We start from the raw sequence: 17,834 nt of genomic DNA, 5'->3' as shown, positions 1-17,834 counted from the left end.
TAAACTTTGTATATCCACTAAATGTCATTATTGAGCTGAAATTGCCGTGTTGCTGCTTTTAGGCACCATTAACACTGTTTACTTGGAACATTTTGAAACGTGACCACCATAACTTGAGCACAAACATGAAATATCATTTGTGGGTTTAAGTGCACATCCCTCTGTGCAGTTTGGAATGAAAAAGTGCTCCTTCATATTTACAGAATCCGAGAGATGCCATTTAGAACAGTTTTTATTTTCCAAGCCATCATCCCTCAACTCACTTTGCACCAATGTTTCAGGAGACAGTTTTTATGATATTGGAGATTAAAATGACAATCATGACGTAGCTATATTGAAAGCCACGATTTCATAACTAACCATCTCTAAGCCCCTACCTACCATAACCGGCCACCGTCCCTTTGGATGCCGGCAAGCGCTATTGCAGTATGCATGACCTTGACACAGGGGTCAAAGAAAGAGAAGTATTGATTGAACTGTGAACGTGAGTCTGACTTGCCTTTGTGGATCTGTGAGGGTTTAAATCATCAGTTGGCTCTTTAGGGTGGGAAAAGACATTTGGACCGAATCTTTGCAGAAACTCGCTGGGTGCATAGCGACTCCTGAACCAGTTAGCAACAGTGTGGTGTGAAAGTATTTGCATCTCTAACTCTTGGACATGTAGATCACTACATTGCTGCAAATAGAAACCCTACCCTGTCAGCAAAATAATTGTCACGAAAAGAAACTAACCTGTCAACACGTTATTCACTATCCGTCTGTTTACCATCACATTGTCGACACAAATTCATTCGTGCGTAGGAAATCTTAACAAGTTCCAGTCAGCAGGTTACATTTCAGACTACAGCTGAATAGCCCTTTGAGACTCTTTTGTGATTAAGGGCTATACAAATGCAGGAGTCATGTTCACATTGATACAGATACAGGAATCATTTTGATACTGTACAGGTTTTGTACAACTCCAGTGCCTTTGCATATTTTCCCACTCTACGATGTTCTATAGACAGTTGTGTACCATATCCAATGAATAGAATTCACTGCAGATGTGGAAACTGCTCAAGAAGGATCCACGGAAACATACTGTGCATGAGCAGAGGAGATGAACACTTATGCACATGTGATGTTGATTTATTTGTAAAATGGCAATAATTAACAAAATGTAGAAAAAGTGACAGAGTGCGGGTGAATACTCATGTTTCTTTGTCATCATGCAACTGTTTGTTTATTCACATACACTGGTGAGCAATACACACATATAGTTTTAAACACATAGTTTACTATGTACCGTGTAATACAGTATCTAGATAGATTCCAGAATAATGTATCAGGTTGCAATATATTACTATTCCAATAATATTATAATATTCATTCGTATGAATAAATACATAAATAAATAAATAAATACAACCTTTTGTAGCCTTGTCCTCTGTGGTGCTTTGCAGAGTACAGTAGTGGTGCAAAGCTTATAAAAGTTATTGAACGAAAAGATTTTGTTGTATCACAAGATGTAACAATTTCGACATGTAGGGTGCAACCAGACCATGCAATGGAATTTTAAATGGAATTCTAGTGGGGCTACTATTGTTGAAGCAGAACAGGGCTGGAGAAGTTGACCAGTCCTAACCTGGGTAGGGTTTTCCATTAGTGATTGTTTTTGTCCATACATTTTCTATAGCGTTTATCCTCCCAAGGGTCATGGGTGAGCTGGAGCATATCCAAGCTGACTTTGGGTTAGAGGCGGGGTACACCCACGACTGGTTTCAATGCTCATTTTATCTTCATCTAATTGCAGGTTAAGTGCATTAATTATTTTGTTGCTGATGCAACACACTGAAATGCATTTAGTAGATGCCATTCCACCGCATTGGTGACATTTGCGTCCCAATGTATGAATGCATGATTCAATTGATCTGATTGCATGCTTAATAAATAAATCTAAAAGATTTATTTTACCTACCTTGAACACTGGAAAAATAATTTGTTGCCAATGTCACTCCCTGAAATTAGACTTGACAATGAAATATAATAATTTAAATCCTGTAGAAATGTTACATAATCTCAACTATACTTACAAGTATATTTTCTTAAAAAACAAAAACAAATAACAGATGTCATGTGACGCTATTTCATTTAATTGCTCGTTTTTTTGATTCAAAACTCCTATTACGTTCAGTCCTGTTACTCAAATGAGAAGTTTCATAACATAAAACAATGATAAGATGCCTGAGATGGGCCAATACACATCTTGTGTAGATGGAAATTTAAGTTTATTTTTAGAGAGTTACAACAAGCGAATGGCACCAATATATCATTACCGAACATAATCCACCATAGTCGTTCAGTATAAGACACTCGATTAGCGGGCCCTTGCTGACTTTGATCGGAATGAAGGTAAAATTCTCCAACTCGGCCTGATTATTTGGACGTGAGAGAGAGAAAAAATACATGTATTGCTTCAATTGACTTTGGCACATTTATGCCTTAAACACTTGGACGGAAAGGATGAAGAACAAGGTGTACTAATACTCCAGTTCGGGAAAAAGATGGGGTTCAGAAATGGCCATGATCGAGGTCGTGTCATCGCTAATAACAATCTTAAGCTCATCCGTTATGCATGAGGATCTCCCCAGCCTGTAAGGTATGGCTGCCATCTGGCAAGACAGGACCGCAATTAGCTGAAAATGAGAAGTGTTCACCTCTCACTGCATACTTCTGCAGATTTAGCAGCCTAATTTCTCCAGAGGATGGAGCGATGAATGAGTCAGGAGAAGAGGTGTAAGGAAAACTTGCCGCGAGGAAAGATCAAAAGGATGTTATTGCGCTTCCTACTATCCGTCTCGGGAGAGAGGATTTTATTTAATTTTTTTTCATTCACACTCTTAAGTGTAAGCACTGTTAAAAGAACTCCACCGACACTTAAGTCAAGCGGAAAAATTCTCTGACTTGTAAATTGTCATGATACGAAGGTTTGGATATTGAATGGAGTATCATGTGCTTCCGTGCAGCCTGGGATCCTTTCATTCCTCCATAAATGGGTTTTATGAGCTGCAGAGGAGAATGAAATTGTGTTAGTTAGGTGAGTCAGAGGGAGCCCTATGGGGAGCACAAGTCAGTGCAAACTGTAGGCCGGTCCCAAGCCCGGATAAATGCAGAGGGTTGCGTCAGGAAGGGCATCCGGCTTAAAACCTTGCCAAACAAATATGAGCGTTCATCCAAAGAATTCCATACCGGATCGGTCGTGGCCCGGGTTAACAACGTCCGCCACCGGCGCCGTCAACCTGCAGGGCGCTGTTGGAAATTCAGCTACTGTGGGTCGAAGTCGAAGTCAAAGAAGAAGAAGAAGAGGTGGAAAGCGGGTTCTTCGGCAGAAAGAGAAGAGGAAAACACAATGCCTAGAACTGAATGTGGGGACTTTGAATGTTGGGACTATGACAGGAAAATCTCGGGAGTTGGTTGACATGATGATTAGGAGAAAGGTTGATATATTGTGTGTCCAGGAGACCAGGTGGAAAGGCAGTAAGGCTAGAAGTTTAGGGGCAGGGTTTAAATTATTTTACCATGGTGTAGATGGGAAGAGAAATGGAGTCGGGGTTATTTTAAAAGAAGAGTTGGCTAAGAATGTCTTGGAGGTGAAAAGAGTATCAGATCGAGTGATGAGGCTGAAATTTGAAATTGAGGGTGTTATGTGTAATGTGATTAGTGGCTATGCCCCACAGGTAGGATGTGACCTAGAGGTGAAAGAGAAATTCTGGAAGGAGCTAGATGATGTAGTTCTGAGCATCCCAGACAGAGAGAGAGTCGTAATTGGTGCAGATTGTAATGGACATGTTGGTGAAGGTAATAGGGGTGATGGATAAGTACGGTATCCAGGAAAGGAACTTGGAGGGACAGATGGTGGTAGACTTTGCAACAAGGATGCAAATGGCTGTAGTGAACACTTTTTTCCAGAAGAGGCACGAACATAGGGTGACCTACAAGAGCGGAGGTAGAAGCACACAGGTGGATTACATCTTGTGCAGACGATGTAATCTGAAGGAGGTTACCAACTCTAAGGTAGTGGTAGGGGAGAGTGTGGCTAGACAGCATAGGATGGTGGTGTGTAAGATGACTCTGGTGGTGGGGAGGAAAATTAGGAAGACAAAGGCAGAGAAGAGAACCATGTGGTGGAAGCTGAGACAGGACGAGTGTTGTGCAGCTTTTCGGGAAGAGGTGATACAGGCTCTCGGTGGACGGGAAGAGCTTCCAGAAGACTGGACCACTGCAGCCAAGGTGATCAGAGAAGCAGGCAGGAGAGTACTTCGTGTATCTTCTGGCTGGAAAGGAGAGAAGGAGACTTGGTGGTGGAACCTCACAGTACAGGAAATCATACAAGGAAAACGGTTAGCTAAGAAGAAGTGGGACACTGAGAGGACCGAGGAGAGGCGAAAGGAATACATTGAGATGCGACACAGGGCAAAGGTAGAGGTGGCAAAGGCAAAACAAGAGGCATATGATGACATGTATGGCAGGTTGGACACTAAAGAAGGAGAAAAGGATCTATACAGGCTGGCCAGACAGAGGGATAGAGATGGGAAGGATGTGCAGCAGGTTAGGGGGATTAAGGATAGAGATGGAAATATGTTGACTGGTGCCAGCAGTGTGCTAGGTAGATGGAAAGAATACTTCGAGGAGTTGATGAATGAGGAAAATGATAGAGAAGGGAGAGTAGAAGAGGCAAGTGTGGTGGACCAGGAAGTGGCAATGATTAGTAAGGGGGAAGTTAGAAAGGCATTAAAGAGAATGAAAAATGGAAAGGCAGTTGGTCCTGATGACATTCCTGTGGAGGTATGGAAGCATCTAGGAGAGGTGGCTGTGGAGTTTTTGACCAGCTTGTTCAATAGAATTCTAGTGCGTGAGAAGATGCCTGAGGAATGGAGGAAAAGTGTACTGGTGATGTGCAGAGCTGTGGCAACTATAGAGGAATAAAGTTGATGAGCCACACAATGAAGTTATGGGAAAGAGTAGTGGAGGCTAGACTCAGGACAGAAGTGAGTATTTGCGAGCAACAGTATGGTTTCATGCCTAGAAAGAGTACCACAGATGCATTATTTGCCTTGAGGATGTTGATGGAAAAGTACAGAAAAGTTCAGAAGGAGCTACATTGTGTCTTTGTAGATCTAGAGAAAGCCTATGACAGAGTGCCCAGAGAGGAACTGTGGCACTGCATGCGGAAGTCTGGAGTGGCAGAGAAGTATGTTAGAATAATACAGGACATGTACGAGGGCAGCAGAACAGCGGTGAGGTGTGCTGTCGGTGTGACAGAAGAATTTAAGGTGGACGTGGGACTGCATCAGGGATCAGGCCTGAGCCCCTTCCTTTTTGCAGTGGTGATGGATAGGCTGACAGCTGAGGTTAGACTGGAATCCCCGTGGACCATGATGTTTGCAGATGACATTGTGATCTGCAGTGAAAGCAGGGAGCAGCTGGAGGAACAGTTAGAAAGATGGAGGCATGCACTGGAAAGAAGAGGAATGAAGATTAGCCGAAGTAAAACAGAATATATGTGCATGAATGAGAGGGGTGGTGGGGGAAGAATGAGGCTACAGGGAGAAGAGATGGCAAGGGTAGAGGACTTTAAATACTTGGGGTCAACCGTCCAGAGCAATGGTGAGTGTGGTCAGGAAGTGAAGAAACGGGTCCAAGCAGGTTGGAACGGGTGGAGGAAGGTGTCAGGTGTGTTATGTGACAGAAGAGTCTCTGCTAGGATGAAGGGCAAAGTTTATAAAACAGTGGTGAGGCCAGCCATGATGTATGGATTAGAGACAGTGGCACTGAAGAGAAAACAGGAAGCAGAGCTGGAGGTGGCGGAAATGAAGATGTTGAGGTTCGCTCTCGGAGTGACCAGGTTGGATAAAATTAGAAATGAGCTCATCAGAGGGACAGCCAAGGTTCGATGTTTTGGAGACAAAGTTAGAGAGAGCAGACTTCAATGGTTTGGACACGTCCAGAGGAAAGAGAGTGAGTATATTGGTAGAAGGATGATGAGGATGGAGCTGCCAGGCAAGAGAGCTAGAGGAAGACCAAAGAGAAGGTTGATGGATGTCGTGAGGGAAGACATGATGGCAGTTGGTGTTCGAGAGGAGGATGCAGGAGATAGGCTCTCATGGAAAAGGATGACGCCCTGTGGCGACCCCTAACGGGACAAGCCGAAAGGAAAAGAAGAAGAAGGTGAGTCAGAGGGAGCATAATCTTGACCGCGAAGTATTTTTTCCAGCCATATCCTAGATGTGATAAGAATATGTGACTAACAAACACATTAGGACATTTATTTTGCATCAGGCAAAATGTCTGTTCTTCCAGAGAAAAAAATGAATGCAATGCATTTTCCCAGTCTGCATGTATCAGCTGCAGGGACATTTAATCGTTCGTATAAAGCATTGAAAATTGGCTTAAATGAGAGAGAAATGCAGCTATTTAAAAGATGACATTTTTAGCGTGGTGGCTCTTCTGTGTTGCTGAATCCCCCTCAGAGCATCCCCGTCACTCCTCATAAGCAAGACTATAACTCAAAGTAAAATAAGATGTCACCCCACTGGCACCGTGTTATTATTCACTCCTATCGTCCACATGCGAGCGTGTTCCCCACATTCCAATGCTCAAATTGAACTTTGATTCACGGTTTGACACGTAACATGGAGTCCCTAGACAAAGGTTTAAAACATCATTGACTATTGAAATAAAATATTGACTGACAGCATCATTGTTAACATGAGTGAGTGTTTTTTTTTAATTGAATTTGTTGGTCCAGATGTCAAAACAAAAGTTTTCCCAAAAGAAGTTAATGAGCACAAAAACACAGGATAGTTTGTTTTTCGGCGACTAATATATTATAGGTTCCCAAAATGTCGGTAATAGCTGAATCCACAATTTGTGAATATGTTTCCTTTTGAATACATTTTGGAAAAAGCCACCAATAAATTAAAATACACAAATGAGAAATTAATCAAATGAGCTCACCCAAAAAGGTTTTTGCACATTTTTTCCTGAAAAATTTACACGGTTTTTGAATTGTGAATTTGAAAAATGTAGCTATTAAAAATTCCAGTAGTCCACTGAAACACAGGCTAAAACAGTAAGGCATGAGCTGTGTCTGTACTATTAACGTGTGAAAGGTCTTGTTTTGCTTGAGGTTTAGTTGTTTGTAAACTAGTAGGATTACACTCCACAACTCCACAACCAATTACCAACGGAACTTTGTGGAGGGGTGGCACTTGAGCGTAGCAAGGACCCATTACAGACACAGGGTCTGAATAACAGTGTGAATTTGTTTCAGTCCACTTGCACTGGGGCCTAATGTTGTGGTAATTGTATTGTGATATGTCTCATGTCTACAAAGTGCTATTCTAGTTTGTCTTTGTCTACTTAATGCGAGTCTAGTTTGCATTCAGACTGGGACTGAGAGACAGAGAAATCATTAAAACAGTTGGTTATGTTTCTATTATAAATGCCATACACGGACTCTCAAATGAAATAATTTGTGGCTTAGTCAGTATCAGGGGGTTGAGGCAATCCTATAATTGTGACTAATTGAATAGCTATGGGAATATCAGCACAATCATCCCATTTACTACAAAGGAAAAAAATATTGCTGCAAACCTAATACAATTAATCAGAACCCTTAACGACATCACAAGTTAATGCCATACTGTTTATCAATTCATTTTTTTTTTGGGGGGTGGGGGGGGGGATCATCAATGTCAAGGTCAGGCACTACACACCACAAACATGTCCATTATACTACTTTCGCCCCCTACTTTTGTTTATTCGTGCTAAAAAAAAATAATAATAATTTAATTTAAAAAAAAAAAACAATACAAAGACGGCTTTTCTGCTTTTTTCTCCCACAACGATTCTATCTCTTAGTTGTTCTGTTAACAGTGCTGTAGGCAGCAGGTCCACCTTGTCTCAGGAGACATTTTACGCAGCACTCTTCACTACATATGTGCACTCGCATAACAAAAGTTCTGAGCAGGAAAAAAAGAGCAACTTCGCAAGAATGAGTCATAAAGCATCCAAGAGCACAAAGATGAAAATAACTTTTTTTTTCCTGGGGGGGGGTATTTACTAGATACATCATCTGTTGTCCTCATCTTGACAATTTGAATGACTTTGAAAATTGAGGACGCCACATCACGGACGTGCCGACGCACCACTGAGACTTTTAAAACAGCTCTGTGAGCGAGCAGAATTGTCATGGGCTCCAGTTCTTCCAGCAAACGAGCCAAAAAGAATAATCCGACCCTGCTGTGAACTCAATTAAGAAGCCTTATGTGAACATAAAAACAGTCTATATCATACGTGTCCACCAAAGTTGTGGTCTAGTGCACTTTGGCCGCCTTACAATAGGTCACCTTCCCGCTTGCTTTGTCCCGCCATAATTGACTAACTGGGCCCACATTCCGGCACCACCTCGGTGCTCTGCATGACAGCCTTTGACAAATAATTCATTGTTTGCTGAGAAGTGCAATGAATGTCTTTATGGTAATATGCCTCTGGGGATTTGTGGCGCTTATGGAATACTTATTGCGACTTTAGTGGTAACAAGCTGTAAACATAGACAAATAGCTTGATCTACTGTATCAATCCTGCAGGAGAGACATTGATAACACTGGCCAGATGTCACCTACTGCTGCTTCGTAATGGCCAGAGAAATTGTTTTCGCTGCTAACGGCTACTTACTGTATGATGGGAACAATAGTAATAGGAGCAATGAGATGGAAAGTTATGGAAAACCAAAATAATGGACTAAAAGATCGCAGGGTTTAAAGTTTTCAGAACTAAGGCTGTTGTTAAAGCTTTGTACTACTCTGTGCAGCATAGAGAGGCGGAGTAGGACTCCTCGTTTGGTGAAAAGTGTCTCTGTGATACCTGCGCCTTGTCAGAGAGTATGTAGAGCTTTACACTTTGCATGCTTGTCTAGCGATGTGCAAATATGGAGCCAGGATGGAAAATTTACACCTCTCTCCGCGCGACTCTGAGTTCACCCTCAAAAGGCAGCTGCTATCTTCAGACAGAGAAAAAGAAGCGAGAGACCAGTCGAGCAGCCAAATATGAATGCTGTTTTTATCACGCCACATAACACAGTGACCCATTTTTCAACCCACAAAGTATAATTTGACTGTATGAAAATGTAATCTGATTCAAAAAGACGACACAGGTATTATCTGTTCCATTTTCTTTAAAAAAAGAAAAAAGAAAAAAAAGAATAGAGTGGTTCTGTAATTTGTCACGATGCCGAAATGTGGAAGCCCTGTAGCAGAAAGGGATTTATCTTTTTCAGGCAGCAAGTGTGCCGTAAATGTGTCATGGAACGATGCTCATTCAGAACACACTGGAAGCATAAAAATGTATACATACAGGGACAATAATCCCTATTATTATTCTTATATGATGGCCATGCTTGTTAACATAATTTTTAAGGCCTTTTGAAATCATACTCTGAAATATAACTGTAATTGCTCCCTGCAATAGTAGGCTACCCAGTAATATAAGTACGGACACAGTAGAAGTAAGACAGATGTTCTACTGGTGCGCCCACAATGTCTTCATTCTTCCAAGCATTTTCGATAGCGCTTGTCCTCATTAGGGTCGCAGGTGTGCCGTCTTCGAGCGACAGGCGGGGTCCCCAGCTAATCGCAGTGTCTTTATTCTTTAAAAATGTATATTAATAAACACCTCTATCTACCAGATATGGATTTCCACCAAACACACATGCCCTTATAATATACTACTAACTTTTCCATCAAGACCTTGCCGTTATGGCCTGTGGAAGAGCTACAAAGATTTCATTTTAAAAAATTGCTTGCAGGTTTAGTTTATTGTAAGTTTGGGTAACTTTGGCTTATTTCAGCACAACAAGCTCGCCAATGTTTTCCAGGGATGTTTGTGCATTGTTGAAAATGACAAAAATGTGTTCTTTAAGCACATCGGTTATTGATTATGTTTGTTCCTTTTTTTAAAAAAACAGTGACAGTGTTTGTGTTTTGAAGCCTTGTAACATCTGCACACACAGGGAAATACTCTATTCCCGCAAAAGCATCCTAATTAGTTGTCGACCGACACTCGAACGAGTTGTTGGGACCTAAGCTGACAGCGTGCAAATGAAGTCCCGTTCCCTCTCGCAAGTCGGGAACAATGCGTCATCGCTTGATGTGGTGAAAACAAAGTTTTTTTCTTCTTCTTTTTTCTGATGTTTAATGAAGTGGAACTGAATGAGTTATTTAGGAACTAATGTGCTAAATTGCGCTGAACTAATTGGGCTTATGAATGACAATAAAGCCCGAAATCTATTATATATGTATATCAGTAGGCCACTCACTGTTTTGCAATGCAGCCTACTGTATTGTCCCAATGCACTTAATGTTGCAGCCTTTTCTTTCTTTTGTACATCATGGCCTGAGGAAGTTGAAAAAGTTGATGATAACGTTAGAAAACAAGGCGCTGGCTGATGCTGCTGATGGCTTCGAGTGAGACAGAGCGGAACGGTTCAATCTGAGGCCTCCTCCGCATATCTTTCGCAGGAGCCGGCGTGTCCTATCTTTGCTGTTGGTTACCTGATTATTCATCATCCAAAGCCTTACTTTGAACTCCAAGATAAATAGAAAGATATAGATGCTTAAATGTGCGCAGTGGTGTTTTGAATATTTTTTATTCTAATATTTCATGGAAAGAATTTTTGTGAAGAAGAAACGCTACTTTTACTGTTACATTGAGCTACATTCCATTTGCTACTTTTTACTTTTGCATTTTAATCAAAAACCTTCTCGAGGTTTCTTATTTCTCCCCCAATGGAGTTTTTAGTTTTTCCTCGCCCAATTAGGAGGTTTAGATCACGGAATGTCGTCAATCTTTGTCAACTGTGGGCCTGCGAAGCCCTTTGGGACTCTTTTTGTGATAAAGGGCTATACTAATTAGCTTGACCTGACTTGACTGTGTCTGCCTAAAAATCTTGCCCTCGGACACCACATGGAACTTGAGAAATTGACAAAAGGTTGCCTGGGTCGGCGTCCACAAAAAAAGTAATGCTCTGCGGCATTTGAGCTTTCTGTTCCTCGCTGTAAAAAGGGACGTGCGCATTCAGAAGGAGAAGGGAGGAAAAAGTTATTCGCATTGGATGCACAGCACCGAAGAGGAAGTTGTAATAAACTTGACTAATCGTCAGAATTGCTGGTAAATGCCCCCCAATGTCATGACCGAATCCCCCGAAGTTCAATACAATATAATCAAATTATAGTATGTACTGTATACTTTTATAGTAATCTCTGCCCCTGTTGTGCTGCTTCATGTGTATAAACAAAGACAGTTAATTCAAGTGGCTGAATTTTCCTCAGTTTGTTGTTTTATAAACAAAGATTTTTAGTTAGTCAGTTATACACAATACCTGTTTTGATAACTTGGCATAAAGAAAACCATTTGTTTTTGTTTTATTTTGAAACCAAGAGCTATGTAGCTGGCATTGGCCCAGGCTTTTATGCAATCAAAACATTGCTCACATAGCTTTACTAACATTGTGAACTGAGTTTAAAAAAAAAAAAATGCAACATTTGCTAATGATGACAATTGAATAGAAAAAATGCAAGTTTAACCGTATTTATATTTTTCAGATTTGACATTTGCCATATATCATCACCCTTGTAGCCAACAGCGTTGTTTGAAATAAAGCCATGGATGGGGAATATCTTGCTTCTCTGAACCAAGATTTTAATATCTCAAACGTCGCATGCAATCTTTCCTTTTTTTTACGTCGCGTCGTCTTCTAATGAAGTTGAAAAACGTAATGAGCCTATTTTGACTAAGTAAAGAGTAAAAAGTTCAGATATCATTTTTCAAATGTAGGCAGTAGAAGTTGTCACAGAAATAAATACTCAAATAAAGTCCAGCTACCTGAAAAATCTACTTAAGGGCTGTAATAAAGTATTTGTGCTTTGTTACTACCCACCACTGCAAATAAGTTTATGTAAAAGAAAAGTGTTTGTGATCTTTGCCTTCAAATGAACACAGTAACATTTGTGTTTTCTCACCCTATACTGTGAAGAGAATGCGACCGGCACACCAAATGGACACTAATGACTTTGGGGTCTGCTTGTGTCATGCTCTCACAATTACCCCCACAAATAGTGTTTGCAAACAGTGTTCACACTTTGCTGTGTGTCTAACTCAGCAATAGAATGTGTGTGTTTTTTTTTTTTACAGAGAAATTGCAGCATAAAACATACGATTTTAAAGTCAGGATATTTTCTCCTCATGGTGTTGCTTGTCCCTGAACCAGACCTATTTTGACCTACTACACAACACCTGGTATAAGTGACTTGTCTTTCAAACTATCAACCTACAACAGAAAACATTTCATTCTCCTGGTTGCCAGTCAGGGCACCCTGCATCCATCCAGTCACATTGAGTTTGCTCAACTTTAAGTGAAATATACAGATGTCATAATAACCTAAAAGAATTGACTGTGCACTGTCACGATGAGGGTGACGATGATGGCACCAAAATATGAAACAAACCTCTGATGGAGAAATGTGTCATAATTGGGCTTGATTGGACTGACCAAGCCCAATGAGTCATTTGCTTACAAAATAACAGTTTGTATTTTTACATTTTGAAGCGTGTCAATTGTTGATAACCGAAAGTGCAATACCGCACTCTAGTGGCGTCGAATTACATTACAGGAGGTCCTCAGTTTACGACGGCAGATCCCAAATTTGCCCTTAAATCGATCAGACCGTGCCGCAGTAGTACATTCATAAAAACAGTGATATAGAATAAATGGAGTATAATACGTACATATTGAGTAAGCAATAAATGAATAATATGTATCCAGGATGAGAACAGTCTTGTTTGTTCAACATTTCAACCAGAAGAGGATGCTACTCTCTCACTCATGAAGCATAATCAGGGAGAAAGTCCAAACGATCCAATCCTTTGCCTGAAAACAAAAAACAAGAGGAGGAAAATCAAGTGTGTTAGTGAAGATGTATAGAAAAGAAAGCCTTAAGGCGGGTCCTACAAACTGTTTCTTTGGCAAAGCACCAACAGAAAAAGGCTGACTGAAGCTTTGCTACTCCGTAATGTTGCATCTTATGTTCATATTCACAGTTTAACAACAGTTTTAACAGTTTATTTAAAGAGAAGGAGTTTTTTTTTTTTTTTTTTTTTTCTTCTGCAGATGTCCAAAGGATTGTGGGAGGCGTTTTGGACTCTGCGTAGTTCTCAACTGGCTACCAAAGGCATTTGAGTTGAAATGGTAAAAGGATAACTTTCTATTCAATTGTTGCGATGGGCAGGTCGACCGATAAACAACAGAAATGTTCGCTAGAGTACAGTCTCAACACTGTTACCAGCACTTCATGAATACTCTACTACATACTACTACTTTATAAATACAATACTATAATCTCAATTTAAAAAAAGAAATTTGTCTTTGTCATGGCAGCACAGTGTGGTAGTGGTCGGAAAGTCGGCCTGACAGTTCTAAGGTTAGGGGTTCGAATCTCGGCTCTGGATTCGAAATTGTCCATAGGTGTGCACGTAAGCGTGCCGTGCAAATGACCGGCGAGCTGTTCAAAGTAGGCTCCAGCCCACCCGTGACCCTATTGAGGACAAGTGCTAAAGAAAATGGATGGATGTCTTCTTCATCTCTCAGCTGCCGATAGTTTTTACGCGAAAATACCAGTATTGTACACCAAACTTGCAAATGGGATTCATATTTATCTATCTTATTTTTGGTGTACAGTATTTGCATATAAATTGCATTCTGACATGTTTTAGATTAGAATGCGTCTCTACTAGCTACTCTAAAGACTATTAAGTTTTGGTACCACCAAAACTCTTCTTCCAGGCTACAATCATTTGTAATTGTGTTGCATATTTATAAAACATTGGTTTGTATTTCCAAAACGCAAATGATTTATTGAGATAGTCTCCATACAGCCATTGTAGTCTTACTGTCCTTTTTTTTTTTTTGGCAGAAAACAAACAAGCTGAGGTTGTTTGGCGTGTAAAACAATTTTTGATTGATACTCAAATATTAAACCACATGTTGATTATGGAAGTTGTGTTATGAGAGTGTTAAATTGGAGTGCATTATCTTGAGAGGTGTTGTACATGCATACAGGTTAGAAAAATTGGTCAATAATGTTATTATTTGACCTTATTGGTCTTCTCTCTTTATGAAGACCACACACTGTCAAAGGACTTGACCTGAGATAACCTGTGACTTGACTTGACTTGACTTGCCCAAAACAAAATGACTTGGGACTTGCTTGACACCTGAAGGTGAAGACTTGACATGTACTCAAATGGACTTTTTGGGGTACAGTGTGCTTGTTTTAAACAAAATGAGTCCTATTGTTAGTATACGCACAAGAGTTTGGGCAAGAGGTCCTCTTTTAATCTAAGCGTTTGTGTCCAAAAGATATGTATAAATATAGTGGTTTAATAAGCCAGGGGTGATACAGAGACTGCTGCTGCTGCTGCTGCTGCTGAAAAAAAAAAGAAAAAAAAAAAAGAAAGTACAGCAGCATAATCAGAGGGCCAAAGAAGTGGTAGTGAGAAAAGTAGAGTGAGGGAATAAGGACGAGTCAGAGAGAAGAGAGAGACAACGTGGCAGCAGCTTGTGTCCCATACAGGAGGTTCACATGAACAAGAGTGCCCTACGTCTAAATTATTATTATGAAACGATCTTAAATACTGTTTACACTCGAGTTGATTTCTATCATCTGATGTAATTATCACCATCAGGACTACATTAATAGATGTCTAATATTGGGCTTACGTCCGTGTAAAGATCTGTTCCACAATGTCCTCCTCACTGTTATAGTAGAAAGATGAATTAGTCTGGTGAGACCAAGCTAAATGCAATAGAAATGCACAACCCTCAAACGGACTTTATCAGAATCATCAGGCTGTCCCACTTTCATGGAACTTCCTGTTTAGGACAGGAAACTCCAATTTGGCCTTTTCAAGAGTCTAGTCCCTTGAAAACATGAAACTTAGCAACTAACACGGCCAATCATAGAATTTGCGCGTCACTTGTTTTGAAATTAGACTAAAATCACTGTATTATACCAAGCCAACTACCTCTCACTAGTGATTCTCAGCCTCCTACCCAAGAGTCTAAAACTCATTTGAACTTACTTCCCAATGCCAATGGCCATATAGGACTTTTTACATGTGATTCAACATGCACAGAATTTAATCCACTAGCTCAGTGTTTCCAACCTTTATTGAACCAAGCACATATTTTACATTAGCAAATTGTTACAGCGCGCCATCAAACAAAAATGTCACAAAAAGTATGAATACTGTACACTGAAATAATGGTGATCTCATCTCAATGTATTTAGTGTGAAATCTGGGCCAGTTTAGTTGAACACAAAGCTATTATTCTGCTGCAGAAATGGCAACAGGTCGATACACAAGTTAATTTTACCTTCTGTCATTTAATGGAGAAGCAATTCGGCATAGATACATAAACAAAAGACACATTATTTGTATTAATTAATTATGATTTCTGGACCAATTAAGAGAAATGTTATAATTTCCCGTGGCACACATGATGATCGCTAACGGCACACTGATGTGGTTGCACTGGCACATGCAAATTTTGATATTGTATTACTTAATGAGGCAATGACAAAATTATAACCTAAGCCATGCATGTCATGACGATGGCTATAATGCAATCTGCGATTGGCTGGCAACCAGTCCAGGATGTACCCCGCCTCTTGCCCAGAGTCAACTGGGATAGTGTCCAACTCACCTGTCATAGAAAAAGGATGCTGGATGCACTGCTGAGTTCCACTTTAGCCTAGGAAGAACCTATTAAATTTAGGTGTAAATCCTAATCAAATGTGAAGAAAGGAAATGATTTGTAATTATCATATGAGTCACTACTGAACTGTTGTTGTCCCAAAGGCATATTCTTATTGTTTTACATCATTTTCCATGAACAGCTGCTGACTAGCATACACAAATGAGTTTGTTCTCTACTTGCGTGTCTTCCAGTTATTATTAGTGTGGACTGCATAACAACAAATTATGCCTTTTAAGTCATATAATGACACAAATGTGTGATGATGGGATGTTGCCAAGTGCTAGTCTCCTTCATGCTGTGGACTTCCAGCAGGACCCACTGAGGAAATATAAACTCGCTGCAGAGCAGACGGCAGGTAATTGGGGGCTTCACCTCTCTTTGGCAATTTCACACTTTATTGCAGCCGAAATGGGGGGATTCTCTCAACAGGCAATCGCAGAACACGTGCCTGTAAAGACAATCTAAAGCCGGAGAGCTACTGGTGGGATTTACAGGTGTCTTTATGACTGCTTTCACTCCTGTTCAGGGACTCTTATCTGTGTCCGTCCGTGTACACTGTGCACCTGCGTGATTTTGTTTGTGTTTGTGATTTCAAAATGGTGTTGGGCCTTAAGTTAGGGCATATAGGTCATCCATTTTCTATATCGCTTGTTCTCATTGGGCTCATGAGCTGGAGCCTATCCTAGCTGACCCTGGACTGGTTGCCAGTCAACCGCAGGGCACATATAGACAAACGAGTATTCACACACACACACACACACACACGCACACACGTGTTCTCACCTACGGGAAACAGCCACTGATTTCGCGGTTTAAAAATGTGAATCACCGTTGTACGATGTAGTAAAGTTGCTGATTACAGCCAATGAAAATGCACGAGAGCTTTCACACGCGCCAAAAATACATTTCCAGGTTTTAAGCACGCGAGCCCCAGCCGGCCGCCGCTCCACCGCCGAGCTGTACAAATATAGTATATAAACTTTATACATATTGTTTTACAACAATAGTTCACAATATTTATAATTTCATTTGTACCTGTTGCTTTCATTGTCGCCAAAAGTGATTAAGTCGCATGCCGAGTATATTCAAATGGATGGTGGGGAGTTTAGCCACTCTTGCTTTTATTTTCACCCACTGAGGCAACCCTCTTATCTTTTATGCTTTAATAAATCTGATACAGTAAAATGTACTATATGTGGAGCCTCCAAAGCCTATACAGGCTGGGAGTTTAAATCGCTCCATGTGTGGGCGCGAGTCGCCAGGTGTCATTTTTTTGCGGCACTCCAGTCCAAGTCGAGTTCGGCCGCATCGTCCGGTGTGCGGTGGGCCTAGCGTGCGTGTTGTTGGAACGTGGGACAAAGATAAACACAAAGGAAGGCCATTGTCAAGGTTGCGAACCTCGAACCTGAATACTGCGAGGCAGACATGCCGGCCACTACTCTACCATGCTTACATGTGACTTCTTATAGTGAATTACTGTTCACTCCTATTTCTGTACCCAGTCACCCAATTATGCTTATCATCTCTAAGCATCAAAGTCAGGAGTAATTCTGTGTGTATATTTTGCTTTTCTTTGGATTGTTTTTGTTTTATACAACACCTATTCCAAAGAGAAGAATACTGTTTACACTGCAAGCTGACTCACATGTAAAACAGTAAGACTCATTTTTTTTTACATTTTGCTTAATGTTTTCATATGGATGACAAGTAACAATGTCAATTTTTTTTTAATGCAACTCAAATTATCTTCGCATTACACTTGTTAATAAAATTGAGACTGTGTATTTTATTGTTTTTATGAGCTAATATCTAATATGTCTATGTGTACCAGTTCTTTTACTGAACTTTTCCCAAAATATCGTCATGTGTCTAGTCTTCAAAAGTGAATTATCATGGCTATTGGAGGCAGCCAATCACAAGGTCTGGAGGAAAAGTAGGCATCAGGGGGGATTTGAGGAAAGTAAGGGAAGGGTGGGAA

This window comes from Phyllopteryx taeniolatus, chromosome 21, assembly GCF_024500385.1.
Source record: "Phyllopteryx taeniolatus isolate TA_2022b chromosome 21, UOR_Ptae_1.2, whole genome shotgun sequence".
NCBI lineage: Eukaryota > Metazoa > Chordata > Actinopteri > Syngnathiformes > Syngnathidae > Phyllopteryx > Phyllopteryx taeniolatus.
The sequence above is the reverse complement of the archived record's forward strand: the minus strand, read 5'-3'. Positions refer to the sequence as shown.